Genomic DNA, 6,074 nt, shown 5'->3' on the forward strand with positions numbered 1-6,074 from the left:
AGGAATGCACATCAAGGCAGGGCAATGGGGAACATGGCACAGGCATCCCCAGGGTGCAGGGTCCCTTGCCAGTTCCCAGCCACTCCTATGGCCTGAGAGCAACCATAAGCACTGAAAGTTATGAAAAACAAAAAAGTTTAATGAGTACATGGACTTTTTGTCAGATCTGAACCTATGCTATGGCCAGAGGAAGGCTCTGTGTGTCCCAATATATTTTCAAGCTGTTGTCATCTGGTCTAATGAAAGATGTTATTTCTCCCTGTAGATCTCACTTTGCTTTTGCACTAGCCCACAAGAGGCCATTTGAATGGCTGTTATAAGCAAACACCTGCTTCCTTTTTTAAAATACCGTTGTCGATTTTATTGGGTTTTCTGATATTTGTCTGTTTGGTATCTACTGCTCTGTCCACACATGGGCATGCCCATTTGTACATACACAAATCAATTAGCACATATCAAATAGCACACACTTTTTGCTGTGCAAATAGGTTTGTACCCCAGGCAGTTGCAAATCACACACAGGTGACACTTCCACAGCTTGTGGAGTTGTTAGCAGGTTTTTCACACCTTGACCTCAAACCTAAACAGAGACAAAATTTCTTTGCACTTAAACTCTCAGACTGTGTTTTTCACACTTCCCAGCAAGACAGAAGGATAAAGTACATGCAGACCTAAGAGTGCATTCAGAAAGTAACAAAATCTTCAGCTTCAAAGCAGAGATACATAATCCATATACACTTGCCTGGAGCTGGTCTGAGCAGAGCTCCCACAGAGCTGAGGCCAGGGTGATGGGCGCAGTGTCACAGACTGCTTGGAGACAGCAGTGTTTGTATTCTGGTTATCGGCAAGGGCTTGCAAGTCATTACATACCTTGCTCGGTGGATGAGAGAGATAAGGAGCACCTTCAGCAGGGTCTAAACACATGGAGCAGAGATAAATGTAAATCCCTTGTGCTCTTCACAATGCAGGTAATGGGTCTTCATCGGCTTCTCCTCGGTTGGAAGGAGGCACAGGCAGGCTGACCTCCTCCAGAAGGACACAAAACAAAAAGGTGAGAACCTGTAGAAAGTAGGAGCTGTGACAGAGCGAGGAAGAACTGTTTAGGGGTGTAGGATCTCAGAGGTGTGGGGCTGCCCTAGCCACAGTCTTCACGGGGTAGACAAGCCACTGCCTGGCAGCAAATTGGCCAAAAGTGTGCAAGTGGCAGAGAGTGCATTTATCTTGGTTTTTGTTTGGGTTCAGTTGAAGCTAACCAAACATCAGCACTCACCCTGGCATGGGCATCTCCCAGACAGAAGCAAATTCCAGGGTATGCCTCGCAGCAGCCCTGGAGTGTTAAACCATGTGCTGGTGAGGTCAGGCGTAGCAGCAGCAGCCTCCCCCTGGGGTGCAGAGAGGAGGAATTGCCCCAGCCAGCTCCAGGGGCTTCGATTGCTAAAGCCACCACCAGCCAATATGCTGAGGTCACCGGGACTGAGGAGAAATGCCCTTGGGTCATAACAGAGGCTGACAGTTCAGGAACTGACAGCCCTGGGACTAGCCATGTTGGGATCCCTTTTTGCAATGATCTGGACAACTGTATTGTGCTGGTTAGTAAAATACGCTTTTCCCTGCCATTTTTCAACCTTGAAGGAATCAGCACTATTTGATGGCATTGCTTGTTAATTATGCTTCCTGAAAAGTATTTCCCCCTGTGTCTTCCCGAAAGGCATCAAACTGTCCCACAATACTTAGTGCATCTCTAAATTGTGCAGAAAATTAAGGAAAAAATACTACTTTTCCGAGGTGTTAAATGACTAGCATGGGCTTGTGGACTTAGCACAGTGTGCTCTGTTTCCCTCTCTGCCACAATCAATACCACTCTGATTTCTTTATCATGGATGATGGGGGATGGAGATGAGCGATCCCGTTCATACCTCAGCTTTGGCATTTTGATTCCCAAACAGCCCATTCACTAGCAGCATAAAAATAATGTAAAAACAAATACATCAAATAAATGTACCTTGAAGACATCTCTATTACAACCTTGCTCTGTATTCTATAAGCAAAATATGTACTGTGCATACAAACACCAGGGGAATGAAGGGATGCAGGTATTAACACTGACATATCAAGCGGTTCCTTGATGAGACCATATTATCTATGCAATCACCTACAAGTATTTGCATTTCTTGAATGAGGTTTTTCAAACAGCACCTCCAGCCACACTCCCTCATGCTGTTCTTGGCAAAGTTCAGGCAAAGAACAAGGCCAAAGTGATGCAAAGGATGTTTGCAAAAGACTCAGATGCAGCAGGAAACACCTGGTGCTGGTGACTTGGTGCAGGAGGGGTTCTCCCCTCTAGGGTGGCCCTGAGTTAGGGTGACTCTGTGGCAGTGTCACCCCCCTGCTGCTGGGGGTGAGGCACCATGTTTCTGGAAGACATCATTCAACACCCAAGACAGACAAATGCCCAAGCAGAAAAGGGTGGGCAAATGGTTAGTCAGATTCAGACTCAATCTTTGGCCATAAAGTTGGGTGACCTGTTTTTTCATGTTTTGGTATTGATTCCCTTGAACAGAGTTCAGCATTCTTCTTTGGAATTCAGACTCTTCTTTGGAGCAGTTGTGGCTAATTTGTCACTTGCAGGGTGTGGGTGGTGGATGAATTCACCTGGCATTTTTACAGAATTTACCAGGTGAAAAAAAGTGTTAATGAGGACAAAGGTTTAAAAAAGCCACCCATTTTGTAAATAGCCTTCTTCTGTAGATAAGCTGAGGGGAAAAAACCCCAAAACCAGCAGTTCTGGAAGTTCAGAAAATTTGAAAAACACAGTAAGTATGTAACAGATTTTTTTCAATAATGACCCACTCCTAAATCCTGACAGTAGTGCAGGCAGAGCACTCTGAGACATTACTAAAACAAATTGTGGAGTAAATTGTCCCAACATCAGTTCAACAAGTTGCCTCCAAATACCAGGCTGAGTCCAGGACTTTGCTACATCTGCACTCCAGCACAAGTTGTCCATTTTACTTACTTCCCTTTGCAGTGTAAATGAGACTATGTGTTACTTCTGTACTTCTTGTCCTAAGTTGTCATGATTTCATTTGCTCTTTGCAAATGTGCCTGTTTGATTGAATATAATTTACAGCATAAGCCAAAAACACACCCCCACTCCATTTTTAAAAAGTGAGGTATTTGGGAATAAAAGGTGCTAATAGTGTAAAAATTATTAGCCTATGCCTCTTCTAGTTCAAGCAGGAGCAGTCCTGTGCAAGAACAACTTATGTGACACTGTATTAAAATGTGGCTTCCAGTGTTATAAACATTTTTTACATGGAGATCAGCAGAGCAGGAGGTGGCTGGGATGCCCAAGCACAGTGCAGGAGATTAGGACTAAACTCCCACTCTGCCTGAAGGAATGTGTTCTGCTGCTCCCACCTTTTACTAGGAGAGTCTCTTTATCCTCTCTCTTCCAGGTACCCTGGACTGTGGGTGCTGCCAGGCAGCTGCTGCAAAACACTCGACTGCTTCTCAGCAACGGGAGAAGAAACCAAGGGAGTGCCCATGTCAGGCTAGAGAGACACACAGTTACGCTTGGTAAATAGACAGGCATATTTCAACTGGAGAAATAAGTAAGTTTAGTATGCAGCTGTTTGACCCTTCAAGCACACCCCAACTGCAGGAGTAACTGTGTTGCAGCCAAGGGAGCAAGGTTATGGATAAGGATTTTTCTCTCCCACTGCAACCTCCCTTGTGGCCCCTCTGAGGTTTCTTTTCCAGGGATGGATATGATGACTGGTCAGAGGGATATAGCTGCTGGCTGAGGGTAATGGGAGGGTTCAAAACATGCCTCTATGACCTTCCTCAGTCCTTTTCTGTGATGCTTAGACCAGAGCCACACTTTGTAGATAGATACCATGTGAGCACTGGAGTCCCATGTGAACCTCTGGCATTGGTATCTAGCCTATGAGCACATACACCAGGCTGTAACAGGCTTATTTACAACCCCACCTCCTCATTTGTGTATTATCCAAATAGTATGGTTCTTACAACAGAAGGGGAGAGCTAAGTCCATCATACTTAAGATATGCACATAGATTAATAATAAACAGATAATCATTCCTCTGTAAGAAAAGGATCTGAGATAAACTCCATCCCAAAATAGGACATGGTTCTGCTGTCATCAGTTGTTGGTACTTCCACAGCAGGTGCCACTAGGTATTTCTCAACTATTAAGCCTCAAGCTGGGTGAATGGGTATGATTATATCTCAAGGGACACTACTATATTAGCAAAACTCTGGGTTAAGCATGTTCATAGTAAGTTGTAAATGCTTCCTGCTTGCAAGGTGAGAATTTGCAACAGCCTAGGTAAATAGCAGAGCTGAGCCATGGGAGAGTTAATCAGCTGGCACTGCAGGGTCTCGTCCAGGCCCCATTCATGCATTAGGAAATTTTTTCTCTCTTTCCATAGGCACAGAAAGAACCGAGAGGGTGGGAATTAACACTGTGTCAGTCAGTGACAAGATCTCTCATGGGAATCTCAAAAAAATCTCATCCAAAAGCCCTGCAACCAAGTCAGATAACAAAGATGATCACAGCCTGCTAATTTTACACTCCTCAGGGCTCACTTTACCCACCTCATATCTGTGTGCCTTTCTGATCCATTCTGATCATGAATCATGGATCATTTCTGATCCATTCTGGTGCCTGGACCATTGTTCTCCATTTTGACTCTCAGGCTAGCATGGAAAAACTTCTCATGGCCCAGCTGTATGACAGCTCTCTCTGTAGACCTGCTGCTTCCACCATCTTCCAGTCTAAATTGAGCCATAACTTCTGGAGAAAGACCTGGCAGGGTGAACTTTACCCACTGCTGGCTGTTTGTGGAGAGTCACTACACGCAGCCTGCAATTCATGCCTCCTGAACACAGCCAGAGTATGGGAAAAGGTCTGAGCAGAAATGAAAATCAGCCTCTCAGGTGCCACTGCAAGCAGGCAAAGTTAGCACTCTCCCACTGACACCCTTGGGATGTGAGCACCCAGCAGTTAGCAGAGTCTCCACAGTATTTATGGGAAACTGATACCTATGAGCATTTGTGGAGTTGCATGAAAGGGGGAGAAATGTTTTGAATGACATATTGCTGTGCATGCAGCTACCGTGTGGGACCCAGACAATCAGCCTCCTGTATCATGACAATCATATGTTGTTAGTACTCTTATCATCTTCGCTGTCACAAGTGTTCATCTATGTTTTTTCCCCTTGGTGAACCACAAGGTCATTTCCAGTCCCTGGCAGCAAGATCACTGCTTTAAAACGAACAGGGGGAGTGATTGCATGTGAGAAAATAGTGCACTGAAAGCAGGAATTGGGCGAATCCGACATCCCTCGCTTTCTCTGGAGGAGCTGCTTCCTGTGTAGGTGGATCAGGGAAAGGTGGACATGTCTGGGAGCACTGACTGCACTGGCCTCACTGAAGACAGAGGGCTGAGCTCTGACCTGACATCCTTGGTAGTGATGCTAATTCAATATGCATTATGCAGCAAGGAGCCACGTGTTGAATACAAGACAGAACTGGGTGGTCCCTTGATGTCTACCTGCTACACGGGAGCTAAAAAGTCAGGTAATTGCTTCCTCAAACAAAGATTTGCAGTCAGACTGTGTTCGTGTCAGTTTAAGGCAGATCACAGCCTCCCAAAGAACTTCAAAGGTAGAACAACAAGCACAGAGAAAAAAATGTTGTCTGCACTGAATTCCTCTGGAGGGTCACTAAGGCACTGCAAAGCCAGTTATGGGTTGAATGTGCTGGCTTGTCCCTAGCCTCCCACTAGAGCATGGTTTTCTGCCTGCAAACCTCAGCACTAAGAAAAGGAGGGATGTGTGGAACAGCCTTGTCTCAAGAGCAGGGATACAAACAGCATCTCTGGATTGACACGTTTATGCATGTGATCTGCTGTGCCTGGGGACACAAGGCTTGACCTGCACTCTATTGCAATGCAGAAACTGAGAGTGGTGTACAGGGTCAAATCAAAGTTTCTGGGTCAGCTCGGTAGCATCTTTTCAAAACCAGACAGGGATGAATGAGTAGGGAAA

The sequence above is a fragment of the Chaetura pelagica genome, unplaced genomic scaffold (genome assembly GCF_000747805.2).
Source record: "Chaetura pelagica isolate M959 unplaced genomic scaffold, ChaPel_1.0 scaffold750, whole genome shotgun sequence".
Lineage (NCBI taxonomy): Eukaryota > Metazoa > Chordata > Aves > Apodiformes > Apodidae > Chaetura > Chaetura pelagica.